Here is a 13,524-nt window from a genome sequence, read left to right as displayed (position 1 = left end):
TGAAGGCACACAGCTCAGGCGTCTGGGTGGCCACCCTCTTAGTCTCCACAATGGACCCCAGTTCCTCCTGGACCCCAGCCCTGCCTTCATCTGCTCTGGCCTGGGCGCCCTGGAACCTTGGGGCCAGCTTCAGAAGGGACTGCAGAGCCTTAGACATCTGGGGCCCGCAGCGCTCTGGCCCCAAAGTGGACACCCTGCTCAGTGTGGGAGCAAGCAGGGGCCCAACTCCGACCACAGCAGAGAACTCCCAGGCGGCCTCACTTCAGGGCGTTGGCAGGCAGAGGCCCCCAGCCACACGGCTTCCTTCCCAGCAGGTGGGGCCCAGGCCCTAGCCCAGCCGTGGGCAAACTACGGCCCGCGGGCCGGATCCGGCCCATTTGAAATGAATAAAACTAAAAAAAAAAAAAGACCGTACCCTTTTATGTAATGATGTTGACTTTGAATTTATATTAGCTCACACAAACACTCCATCCATGCTTTTGTTCCGGCCCTCCGGTCCAGTTTAAGAACCCATTGTGGCCCTCGAGTCAAAAAGTTTGCCCACCCCTGGTCTAGCCCCTCTAACCGGGAGCTATTTCTTTCTTTCTTTTTTTTTTTTTATTGATTTCAGAGAGAAAGGGAGAGGGGGAGAGAGAGAGAAACATCAATGATGAGAATCTTTGACCGGCTGCCTCCTGCACGCCCCACACTGGGGATCAAGCCTGCAACCTGGGCATGTGCCCTGACGGAGAATCAGACCATGACCTCCTGGTTCATAGGTCAACGCTCAACCACGGAGCCACACTGGTCGGGCATCGTTGATGTTTCTATCTCTCTCTTCCTCTCTGAAATCAATATATATATATATATATATATATATATATATATATATATATATATATATATATATATATATATTTTAAATCCTGCGTGATCAAGGGACTTGTAAGTTGCGCAGCTGCGAGTGGGGGGATCACCGCGAGTGCCATGGGTGAGAATGAGCAGGCAGGGGCCGTAGTGGGGAACCAGCAAGACCCTTTTGTCAGCCTGACTGGCGGCAAGTGGCTGTCAGCCTCAGCCCACAGAGCACCTCAGGCTCCTCGTGCTGAGCAGCGGGTGGAAAATCCAGCTTTGCCGGGGGCGGGGGGGTGTCTCTATCCCAAGTCCGGCCCTGAAACACCCAGAAAGCATCCTCCCTCCTTCCATCTCCTAAATGTTGTCTCCTTTCCTTCACACCTCTACATCCTCAAACCAGCCTACTCCCACCCCAACATGCCCCAAACTACCTTCCTCTTTTCTCTCTCCCACCCAGAAAATGTTTCATTCCTCCAAGCCAGTCCAACCCAAGTGTTGCGGGGGGCAGGGGGAGGCAGGCTCCTCCACTAATTCATACTCAAGAGTAAATGGTTGATGGGACCTGCCAGAACCTGCCAATTAACCTGCATGGTCCTGACTCTGCCGGAACATTAGAGTCACCTGAGGGTTTTTGCAGCATGCCTGCGAAGGCCCACCCAGATTATATCCACATGGTGGGGAGGGGGCGCGGGGGGCAATGACATGGGATCAATAGTTTTAAAAGCTCCCCAAGTATTTGATGTCCAGCCAGGCCGAGAAGCACTGAGTCAGGGGAAGGTGTATGCAGTGGAGGGGCAGGGGGAGGACTGGGGGAGCTGTTCTTTCACCAGGACTGCTCAGCTTCCCGTGCTGACCATCCCACCACCTCTATCAGCACCCCATCCATCCATCCGTCCATCTGTCCGTCCATCCATCCGTCCATCCGTCCATCCATTCACTCCCCAGTATTCATGGAGCACTGACCCAGTGCCAGGCCCTGCCCAGGGCCCTGAAGGACACAGCGGGGACTGAGACAGACCTCATGGGCTTATGTCCTGCTGGGAGGGGCCTGATCGGCAGCTACAGCTGGAGTGCGGAGAAGGCCCCTCCAGCAGGGCGCTCGGGCCAGGCAGTAGGGAGCTGTACACAGAGCACTCAGCCAGCGGGAACTGCACATGCAAATGCCCCGGGGCAGGGGCCTGACCGGGCAGGGTGGCTGGGACACGGTGGGAACAGTCCGAACTGAGGACAGGGAGGAAGTGAGGGCCTTAGGCGCCTGAGAACTGGCTTCCTCTCTCCTCAGACTCAGAGGGGCCATGGGGAGACGCTGGGCCCACGTGTTCAGCAGGACTGGATGTTCCTGGAACGAGCACTTTCACGGCATGCACCGAGTTCCAGGAGCTCTGCCTGGCCCTCGGATCTGCTCCCGGGTCTGAGCACCTCTGCTGGACCCGAGTTCTGATAGTGAGGCCATGGAGGAGGAGGAGGAGGAGGAGGAGGAGGAGGAGGAGGAGGAGGAGGAGGAGGGCAAGGGTCACCTCACCCCATGATGTGGGTGCCCATGTGTCAATGCAGATTGCGAGGGACCCTTCTTAGCTGGCGGGGAACCGCTCCCGCTGCAGGGTGGAGACTGGGCACTGGGGGGGGGGGGGGGGGCACGGGGTGAAGGAGGCTCCACAGGTCAGTGTCAGAGTCCCGTCTGACAGATGCGAAAACTGAGGCAAAAAGACCGAAGCGCCAAGCCAGGACTTCACCCAGACCCTCTGCCCCAAAGGCAGGGACCTCACTCTCCTGCTCCCAGAGTCCTTCCTGTGGGTGCCCGTCCCTGCCCCAGGCCCCCTCGCCTCTCACAAGGCCCACAGCACAGACTGGGAGCCACTAACAGCCTATTGTCTTCTGGGTGAGAGAGGCCACAGATGAGGGGCCCCGCTTCCCCGCCCCCCTCCTCCACCCAGGCTCCTCTGTGGAGCGGGTTCCCAGGAGCAGGGAGGGGAGCCAGATGGGCGGGGCCGCCCAGGCAGGAAGTGTGGGGGCTGCAGTGAGGCTGCTGTCCCCTCCGTCCCTTCTGCCCACTTCCCTCTTGGGATTCCCAGGGAAGGCGGTGGCCAGCGGAGCTGCAGGGTGAAGCCCCCCCTTTCTGAGCTGGGGCTTTCCTACCTCACAGCTCCGGGGTCGGGGCATTTCCCTCCCTGCAGTCAAGCCCCACCTGCCACCCCCACTGGGAGGGGCCAAGGGGATTTCTCTCCAAGCCCAGGACTGGGGTCATCCAGCCCCCCAACCTCCACCACACACACACACACACACACACACACACAGAGAGAGACACACATACACACACATACACACACATACACACATACACGGACACACACATACACACAGAGAGACACACATGCACACACACACGCACACACAGAGAGAGACACACACACACACACACAGAGACACACATACACACATGCACACACATACACACATACACACATACACGGACACACACACACACACACACACACACACACACGTTCAGATGCCTAACAAACTAGGCCACTCGGAAGGAGCCCCAGAGCCCAGCAGAGGCAGTGCAGTCCCCACAATACCCGCCACTGCCTCTTAGCAGCCAGATGTGGCCTAGAAGCTTCCTTGTCCTCCCCAAATGTCAACGGTGTCTGTAAGGTGGGGCTCAAAGGTGAGGCTCCGGCATGTAGGACAGGGAGTCAGGGAGTCGAGGCCCTTGGAGAGCTGGCCGTGCTGGAGCTGAGCCAGAGCCGGCTCAGTCCAGGACCCCCAGCCCCCAGGACCCCCAGCCCCCAGGACCCCCAGCTCCCAGGATCCCCACCTCCCAGGAGCCCCAGCTCCCAGGATCCCCACCTCCCAGAACCCCCAGCCCCCAGGACCCCCAGCTCCCAGGATCCCCACCTCCCAGGACCCCCAGCCCCCAGGAGCCCCAGCTCCCAGGATCCCCAACCGTCAGGACCCCCAGACCCCAGGATCCCCACCTCCAGGACCCCCAGCCCTCAGGACCCCCAGCTCCCAGGACCCCCAGATCCCAGGATCCCCACCTCCCAGGATCCCCAGCCCCCAGGACCCTCAGCTCCCAGGACCCCCAGCCACCAGGAGCCCCAGCTCCCAGGATCCCCAACTCCCAGGACCCCCAGCCCCCAGGACCCCCACCTCCCAGGACCACGAGCCCCTAGGACCCCTGTCTCCCAGGACCCCCAACCCCCAGGACTCCCAGCCCCCAGGACCCCCAGCTCCCAAGACCCCCAACCCCCAGAATCCCCACCTCCCAGGACCCCCAGCCCCCAGTACCCCCAGCTCCCAGGATCCCAACCTCCCAAGACCCCCACCTCCCAGGACCCCCAGCCCCCAGGACCCCCACCTCCCAAGACCCCCAGCCCCCAGGACTCCCAGCCCCCAGGACCCTCAGCTCCCAGGACCCCCAACCCCCAGTACCCCCAGCCCCCAGGACCCCCAGCTCCCAGGACCCCCAACCCCCAGTACCCCCAGCCCCCAAGACCCCCAACCCCTAGCCCCCTCACTCCAGGGGATCATTAAGGTAGGGGCGGGGCTCCCAACAGGGTGTACGTGAGCCCCCCAACCCCAAGCTGCCCTGAGATGCTCGGAACCCCTGCAGGAGGCGCCTGCCCTCCTCTTCCCGTCGCTCTGTCTGAGGGAACAACCTGCAGGGAGTAGGACTGAGGACAGTGCTGCTTGGAAAAGCCGCCCAGCAGACCTACTGGGCTGGAGGCTGTCCTGGCTACTGCAGGCTTTGTCCCGGGAGCCTGTTAGAAAGGCGATGGCAGCCCCACCTGCCGGGTCAGAGCCTGCACCTAGGGAAGGTCCCCGGCCCATGGCCCACGTGCACACTCACGTGAGGCAGCTGCTCGAGGAGGAAGCAGCTCAAACTCGGAAGTGCAAGCCCAGGCACTAAGGGTGGGGAAGGGACTCAGGCGACAGAAGCTGCCCAGCCACTGGGCGCCTCATTCACCGCAACCACAGGGCCACATGACCGCCCTGCAGGCTTGCAGGGACACAGGACCAGCTCGCATTCTGCCCACTCCCCTTCTGTGTTCAGACCACTGTCACTCCCACCCGAGGGGCCTCTTGGACCCCTGCCCCAGCGGGACATGCCTCTGGCACCTCCTGGGCAGATACGCTGCCCCCAGGGGACTCCCTGCCTCTGCCGGCTGTGGGACTGCCAGCTCCCCTCCTGGCCCAGAACCTTCCATCTACATGCCCAGAGGCTGCCCCTGGGACCCAGGGAGGCTCCACAGCAGAGTCCTGCCCACCCCGGCCTGGGCATGCCAGGCCTGGTACCCAGCTTGGACCAAGCTGCTGGGGGTCCCCCTGGCTGTCGTCACCCCCAGATTGTCGGGTCCTCCCTGCTCATCCTCTGGGCCTCCCAGGATCCTGGGACGGCTGATGGGATGGATGGCAATGAGCTTCAAGGTTAAAACCAGGCAGCCAAGCCCCCGGGCCCAGGGTGCAGGGGAGAGTGCCACTGTGGGCGGGGCCCCGCACTGAGTCACCAGGGTGGCACCCGGACTGAAGGTTTGTGAACAGAGGGTGGGGCATTTTAGGAAGCGGGCAAGTGTGCCCTGCCCCAGGCCCGTGGGGAGCCAGAGCCCCTCGCCTGCCCCCACACCCTCGGACCCCATCATCCCTTAGCCTCCCTGCTCCCCGGTGCCCAACGCCTCCTTCATGCAGGGCCCTAGCCAGGCGCCCTGAGGGAGGTTTGCGGCCCGGGACTGTCCTGCTGGCCGGGCGGGGCCTGAACCTGGGACGCGCATCCTGTTCCCTGAGTGGCACCCACCATGTCTCCTGCTTCCAGGTGGGGGCCTTGGGGGGCCTCAGAGGGTACCACCGAGCCGGGAGAGTGGCTGCCCCATGAGTCAGTTAATAAGTGAATCATTGACGGACCCCGGATGTCGGGTCATGTGTGGGCAGACAACCATGGATTGTCGTAGAAACATCTAGAACAGAAACACAGGCCTCTGAGTGTTAGAATGCAACAAGGAGCCCTCCCCCCCCCCCCGAGCCTCCAGTGGACGCGTGCAATCCCAGCTTAACCAGAGGTACTGTCACCACCACGGAGCACAGGGGCAGCTGGCCTTGCGGGCGTTCATCAGGTGCATCACAAGCCGCTCACTTTTATTTATCACAAATTCAAGGGCTCACAGAATTCTCTCACAGAGGGACCGTCGGAGTCTTTCCCTCCACCTCACAGCTGGTGGTTTCAACCCCAGTCTCTCTGGCCAGTAGCTGAGCCGGGCTCCCACTCCAGGCCTCCTCCCTCTGGCTCTACGTTTGTGAGCCTCAGTTTCTTCATCTTTAAAATGGGCTGGTGTCTGTCCTGCCGACTTCAGGGGCTTCCTTTAAGGAACAAGCATAATGGTGGGCATGAGGGGTCCCGGCAGGTGAGGGCCGTATAACTCAGGGGTGTCAGTCTAGTTGTGGGTGAAATAGTGACCCCAAAAAAAACATGTCTAAGTTCCAAACCCCAGAACCTGCAAATGTGACCTTATTTGGTAGAAGGGCCTTTGCCGATGTGATTAAGGTAGGGATGGAGATGAGATCATCCTGGACGGAATCCAATGACTGGTTTCCTTATAAGAGAAGAACCACAGACACATGCCCAGGAAGGAGGCCTGTGACCATGGAGGCCGAGACAGCAGTGATGCTGCCACAAGCCAAGGATGCCGGAAGCACCAGGAGCGGGAAAAGGCAGGAAGGACCCTCCCCTGGCACCCTCAGAGGGAATCTGGCCCTGCCCACACCTTGATTTCAAATTTATTTGATGAGGCCAAGTGTGTACTCATATGCTCCAGCCACCCCAGGCACCAGTGCAGCCTGCGGGGCGAGGGCTCCCATCCCAGGAAACAGGAGGCCCTGCAGCCTCGGGCATTGGCAGTCAGAGAGTGAGGGGGACTCAGGAGGGGACAGCTGGGCATCACAGGCAGGCTGCCCCTCAGAGGCCAGGTGTCCTCAGACTCCGCATTGAACTTGGATTTTCACAGGAAACAGCCAAGGAGCAGCAGCCCCTGCAGGTCCCTGCGAGCGAGCCCGGGCGTAGGCACTCCACACAGACCTGGACGGTGACCCCAACATCAGTCGTGATCAGCGTCAGAAGGGAGCAGCCTCCAGCCTCTCCAAGAACTGCCCTTCCTTCCAGCGCCATCTGCAAGCCATGACCTGGCCAGCCCCGGGCCTCAGCGTTCCTGCACACATGCCCAGGGTGGAACTGGATTCCTCACCCACCTGGTCCTCCAGGTCGGATTGGTCTCCCAGCCCGACGCAGCCTGCAAGTCCACCCTCAATGCCAGCAGGGCTCTGTCTGAAAGGGCACCGGCTTTAGAAACCTGTGCTTTTGAGACACTTTTTTGTTTAATCGATTTCTGGCTCCTGGTGGGTAAAGGCAAAGTGCTCCCTGGCTCCTGACAGCTCCTCACAATGCCCAGCGCCCCTGCTTCTCACTGCCCCTCCTTCCTGGTGACCTTGGGGTGCCCTTGAGCATGCAGCCCCACCCGCTCTCTTGCCAGCACCAGCATCAGGAGGTAACCAGGGCTCTGAGCAACACAAAGAATGTCAGGTCCCTGGAAGCACCTGACATGAACGCTCTGCAGAGAAACGGGTAGGAGACCTCTGTGTGTGACTGTCCTTTCAGTTCAAGTACAAACCACACACGTAAGGAAGCCAGTGCAATGACAGGCAGGAAATAGAGCCTAGAGCTTGCCTTGGCTGTTGAAGGCATGTGTGTGCATGTGTGTGCATTGTGTGTGTGTGTTGCTGTGTGTATACACGTGTGCATGTGTGTTATGCTTTGCATGTTTATATGTTTGAGTGTGCATGTGAGCTGCATGTGTTAGGGCGTGTGCATATGTGCAGATCCTCCATTCTGCTGTTTCCTTGACAGCAGCCTGCACACCGGGTGTGAGGCCCACCACCTCTGCTGCCCCTACAACTCCATCCCCCATCCTGGGGGAAATCCCACAACAGCAGAGCCTCCCTCCTGGCACCACAGGCTGGGGAGCCTTGACAGGGTCACGTGGGGACTGCAGTCTTTGACCCTGAGTGGGGCTCACAGAATTTTCTCACAAAGAGACCATCGGAGTCTTTCCTTTCACCTCACAGCTGGTGGTTTCAACCCCAGTCTATCTGGCCAGTAGCTGAGCCGGGTTCCCACTCCAGGCCTGAGTGGGGCTCCCCTTTTCATGCTCCCCTATCATGCAGGCGGAGGTGGGTGCTGGGTGGCAGGCCTGCCCTGCGGAGGAGGCTGCCCTGCCCTGAGGATGTCTGTCCTGCCCCTCAGCGCCCGGGCTCCTTTCCCTTTCTAACTGCATCTAACACCTGTGCACAGCCTCTGGGTCTCAGCCCGCGCCCAGGTGGACACATGCAACATCTGGCTGGCAGGGCCTTTGACCCGGGACACTGCCCCCTGTGTCACGCTCTGGGGCTGCTGCCAGGGCTGATTCCCGCCCTGCCCTGCCCTGCCCCACACAGGCCCCTGTGGACAGGTCAGACCGGAAGCTGCTCTGAGCCTTATTGGGAGAGACAGGCCAGGGGACCCCGGAGGCCGGTGGCAGGGAGGGTTGTTGTACTCCGTCCTCCGGCACAGGGACCCTGGGGGGGCCTAGCACAGTGCTGATCTGCCAGAAGGGACTTCTCCTTTTTCAAATGATTTTACAAACAAGTAAATGGGACAAAAACTGCTTATTGTAAAGAAATACCACTGGCTCCCTGTGTGGCTCTCGGTGTCTCCCTGTTCCCGTCTCCCAGGGCTGGACCCCACTCCCTGGGGTCAGGGTGCGTCCCAGACTCTGCATCTCCAGCCAAGCCGCAGCAAGCAGGCCTCTGCAGATGTGTGTTGCACTGCTGCCCACCTGAAGGTGACCTTAGTGACAAGCTGAATGTCTGCTGCCTTCAGGGACTCCTTGGCCAAGGATGTGACTCTGCTGCCACCTGGTGGTGAGAGTTAGAATCGCATGTGATCATCTGTGGGCTGGGCACCCACTAGAGAGGGTCCATCCACCACCCTCATGAACCGGACAGGATGGCAATCTGATCCTTAGAAAGGTTGATAAACCAGACCGAGGTCACACACAGACCAGGACTACCCTGGCTTCCTCAGTGCCTCCTGACTGACAGGTTAAGGGTGACACCTAACACTCACCAGGGAGGGGTTGAGTCCTGCCTTGGGGTCAGGCAGATGGGATGGGTCCTGGCCAGGCCATCACCGGTTGGGACACCAGACAAGGGACTCAGCTGTGAAACCTGGATCTCCCCCTTAACGGTAGAGCCCCTTGCCAGCTTCAATGGGGGCTGGATGGGAGCAACCAGGCTCCAATGTGGTTGGCACAGCACCTGGCACACAGTAGGTGCTCAGTGAATGCTTTTCCTTCTACTGCTGCTTAAGGTGGAAACCAGGGCCCACGAGGGGGTGTGGTTCATTCTTCCTCCACAACCGCGTGACTACATTCAGGTCTCATCTTCGGTGGGAGGGGAGGGTGACTCTGGGATTAGAGAGGCAGCTTCAGAGAGACCTCTCCCTGGTCATTCCTGTGCCCAGGAAGGCGGCCACTGCTGTTCCAGAATCTCCCAAGGTTGCCTGGCCACAGGCATCACCTGGGGAATTATTAAGAGCACAGACTCCTGGCCTCCAACCCTGCACATCCATCCGGGGGGTCTGGGTTGGGCCTGGGAATCTATATTTATAAAGCACTCGGGAGGGGCGCAAGGGCCAGCAGTTTGGGGGACACTGGCCACCCTCATCTTTATGGCTGTTGTAGTGGGAACAGCCAGGTACCCAAGAGGGGGTGGGGCCTGGCTATGGTGGCCCAGGACTGTCTGGGGTGCCCCTGAGGGGAGAGTGACTAGAGCTGGATGAGGTGAGGGTGAGGGAGGGCGGCCAGCAGAGACCCAGCAGCAGCAGGTGTGCGGCTCTGAGCCCGCCCAGGTGATGAGCTCCAGGTCTCACCAGGGAGACTAGGTGACCTGGAAGGAGGAGGGGGAGGGTGCAGAGTGTCCTCTGGGTTCTTCCTGCAACAGCCCCGAGGACTGATGTTGGGCAGGAACCTCTGATGGTGTCAGACTCCCCCTGGAGCTGGAAGAGCCAATGTGTGGGTCTGAGGAAGTCAGGGAGCCTTCCAGGATGGGGGGCTCTCTCGGATCCCCTGCCTGGGCTGGGCCCCAGGATTCCCTGCAGATCCCCAAGGAGCATGACCCAGGATTCTGAGAGCCTAGCGCCACTGTCACCAGCAGGCCCGCCCAGCCGAAGGCAGTGTCTTCAAGCCGCAGTAGTCAGCTCAGCCCCTGAACAAATACACAGGCGGGGGCCTCAAACAGCAGACGTGTATGGCCTCACAGTCTGGAGGCTAGAAGTCCGAGATGAAGGTGTCTGCAGGGCTGCTTTCCCTGAGGCCTCTCGCCTTCACTTGCTCTTGGCTGTTGCCTCCCTGTGTCCTCACCTGGTCATACCTCTGTGTGTGTGTATGTGTGTGTGTGTGTGTGTGTGTGTGTGTGTCCTAATCTCTTATAGGGACACCCATCCTGTTGGAATAGGGTCCACCTAGTGACCTTCATTTAACCTGAACCATCTCCAAATACAGCCACACCCTGAGGTGCTTAGGGCTTCAACTGGGGGGGCACAGCTCAGCCCATGACAAGGCCTAAGCAAGAACTGCAGTGACGGACCCGTAGACTGAGATGGTGCGGCACCAGGGTTATCTACTGGGCTTTCCCAGGCGTGAGCAGCTATGTCGGCGTCTTTTCGGAAGTCAGCTAAGTCCCGACAGCGGGATCACCGAGAGCGAAGCCAGCCTGGCTTTTGAAAACATCTGGGCCTGCTGGAGAAAAAGAAAGATTATAAACTTCTTGCAAATGACTACCGGAAAAAGCAAAAATGCCTCAGAGCTCTTCGAAAGAAAGCTCTTGAAAAAAAACCAGATGAATTCTACTATAAAATGACTCGAGTTAAAATCCAGGATGGAGGTCATGTTATCCCGGAGACGAAGGAAGAAGTAACTCCAGAACAGCTGAAACTGAGGAGAACTCAGGATGACAAATATATGGAAATGGAAAGGGTTGCGGAAGCTAAGGAAATCAAAAGACAGAGAGCTCCACCTGCTGGATTTCCAGGGGAAGCAACAGAATAAGCATGTGTTCTTTTTTGACACTAAAAAGGAAGTTGGAGGTTTGACATTGCAACTCACCAGCGAACTGCCCCAGAATTAGTGGACAGAGACTTTAATAGACCCCCCCCTCCCCCATAGAGACCTTGCAGAAGGAGAAATGAAAGGAGTTCCTCATCAGACTCGACTTAAGCGGATAGCTAAAGAAAGGCAAAAGCAGTCCTAACTGGTTTGGCTCAGTGGATAGAGTGTCGGCCTGTGGACTGAAGGGTCCCAGGTTTGATTCCGGTCAAGGGCGTGTACCTTGGTTGCGGGCACATCCCCAGTAGGGGGTGTGCAGGAGGCAGCTGATTGATGTTTCTAACTCTCTATCCCTCTCCCTTCCTCTCTGTAAAAATTCAATAAAATATATATATTTTTAAAAAGGGGGGGGGTGGGGAGGCAAAAGCAGTATAACTGCCTGACACAGCGGATTGAATGCAAGAGGAAATTGTTCATCATTGCACAGAAAATTCAAACACTCAAAGATCTTCTGGATAAAACTCAGAAGGTGAAGGTGAAGAAAGAGATGGTGAACTCCCAGCTATTTACAAATTTCAGAGTCGCCGGAAATGTTGAAGTGTTATAGATAAGCCTTGTCATTCCAAATAGAAAGGAATCCTATGTCCCTTCCCCCAAAAAACCTCAAATTCCATTCGTATAAATGAGATGGTGTTCCTGTTTCTAATTATAATTTATTGCAGATCTGACATTTGATATAAACAACAGCAATGCTCCTTTCCCCTCCTATGGTTTTGAGTTGTAAAATTAGTCTTATTTGTATATACTTACTTTTTTTAATTATGAAAGTTTCATATCTCATTACAGCAAGTTTGGGAAATAAATGAGTTCACTTTAATGCCAATACTTATTCAAGAACATTAAATAGCTGCTGCATCCTTACAGTGCTGGGAGCTCGGACAGTGGTGGAGGTGAACAGTATGAGCATTCTGGCTTATCGCCTCCATTTTGTAGAGGTATGCACTAGACTTTTTTGTAATTATATTTTAGTTTTTTCACTTAACTCATTTGCTCTTATCCATTTGTTACATCACTAAATTTTAAACCAGCAATGCAATATATGCTCATAGGAAAAATTAAATCTTATTTTTCATGTTTACATAATGTTTTATCCCAAGGGGGAAAAAAAAGAACTGCAGTGACCACAAGGCCACGGGCCTCTAAGGACAGCTCAGTTATGGCTGCAGCCGGACCCAACAGGACCCCGGCCCCTACTTATGGTTCGATGACACACCAGACTGCGCAAAAGTGAAGGCGTCTGTGAGGACAGCCGGTCTGAGGAGACTCAGGGGGAGTGAGGACCTAGAGACTCCACCCCAGCCCCACTGCAGAGGCCACTTTTGCCTCCCACACGGGGCACCCCATGTTCCTTATGGATGTGGATTAACTGGCAGGAGTGGGGGCCTTCCTGCTGGAAGGATGGGGCGGGTGGGGGTAGGAGGAGTCTGTGGAAACTCCCACAGGGGTGAAGGGGCCAAGCCCAGAGTGATGGACACACACCGGGTGTGTGCACGTGTGCGTCTGTGTCTGTGTGTGTTCGTTCCTTTCCACTTAAAATGACAGCGCACGGTGTCACTGGGTGTGGAAAAGGAGTCACTTTGGGAAATTTTTTTCTTCGTGTGTCCTCCCTTCTGGGGTCTAGTTTGTTCCAGAAAGAGGGAGGGCACCACCCAAGGGCTGTCTACTGGGCTCCCCAAGAGAGGACCCTTTACCCGGCCTGACCACTCCGGCAGAGCCCATGAGGCCACAATGTCCGCTGGCTGCCCCATCTGGCCACCCACCTCACCCTCTGTGGTCACGGTGCACCTGCCAGGCCCCTGGCTCAGCCACCCCTGCCCTGAGGCTGTGGGCCCCAGGCCTTGTCTCCTCCCCACCTTAGGGAGTCGGGTGAACACTGAGGCCTCCTGCTCCTGGTGGGGGTGCTCTATCTGGTCTCCCCAAGCCCCTGACGACCCCGTGCCTTTTCCATGGACGGGGAGGCAGTGAACAGCGCAGATGTGTGTTGCTACTGCTTCCCACTGTGTGCACCCATGAAGGTGACCTTAGTGACAGGCTCAATGTGTGCTGCCTGCTTGGTGTGTCAGCGGCCAAGGCTCTTCTTCCCCCTGGTGGTGAGTGTTGGAATCGCATGTGATCATCTGTGGGCTGGGCACCACCTAGCGTCCAGTCCGTCACCCTCATGGACTGGTGAGGACGCAATCTGCTCCTCAGAAGGGTGATAAACCTGCCCGAGGTCTCACAGCAAGTCGTCAGCGGCCCAGGACTACCCTGGCTCCTCAGGGCCTCCGGACTGACAGGCTAAGGGTGGCAGCTAATACTCACCAGGTATCCTCCCGCTGGTCTGGGCCAGGCAGCCTTGTTGGATTCTCGATCCATTGCCGCTGGCTCTTTTTCAGTAAACTGTGGCTCATATGTGCCCGGTTCGATGGAATTTTGGATGTGACTTGGTTTTTACTCACACAATTAATGAGCTGCAGGAGATTCCCAGCTGTGCAGCGGCTCCAGAGCCAGAACAGTTCCC

General features: G+C 57.7%; 1 pseudogene; it reads left to right on the top strand.

Annotated features, from left to right (window-relative positions):
- Nucleotides 1-10,508: 10,508 nt before the first annotated feature.
- LOC132231826 (probable U3 small nucleolar RNA-associated protein 11) lies at nucleotides 10,509-11,561 on the top strand (annotated as a pseudogene).
- The last annotated feature ends 1,963 nt before the right edge of the window (nucleotides 11,562-13,524 follow it).

The sequence above is a fragment of the Myotis daubentonii genome, chromosome 3 (genome assembly GCF_963259705.1).
Source record: "Myotis daubentonii chromosome 3, mMyoDau2.1, whole genome shotgun sequence".
Taxonomy (NCBI): domain Eukaryota; kingdom Metazoa; phylum Chordata; class Mammalia; order Chiroptera; family Vespertilionidae; genus Myotis; species Myotis daubentonii.
Note: the sequence above shows the minus strand (reverse complement) of the source record. Positions and strands in the feature narration are given on the sequence as shown.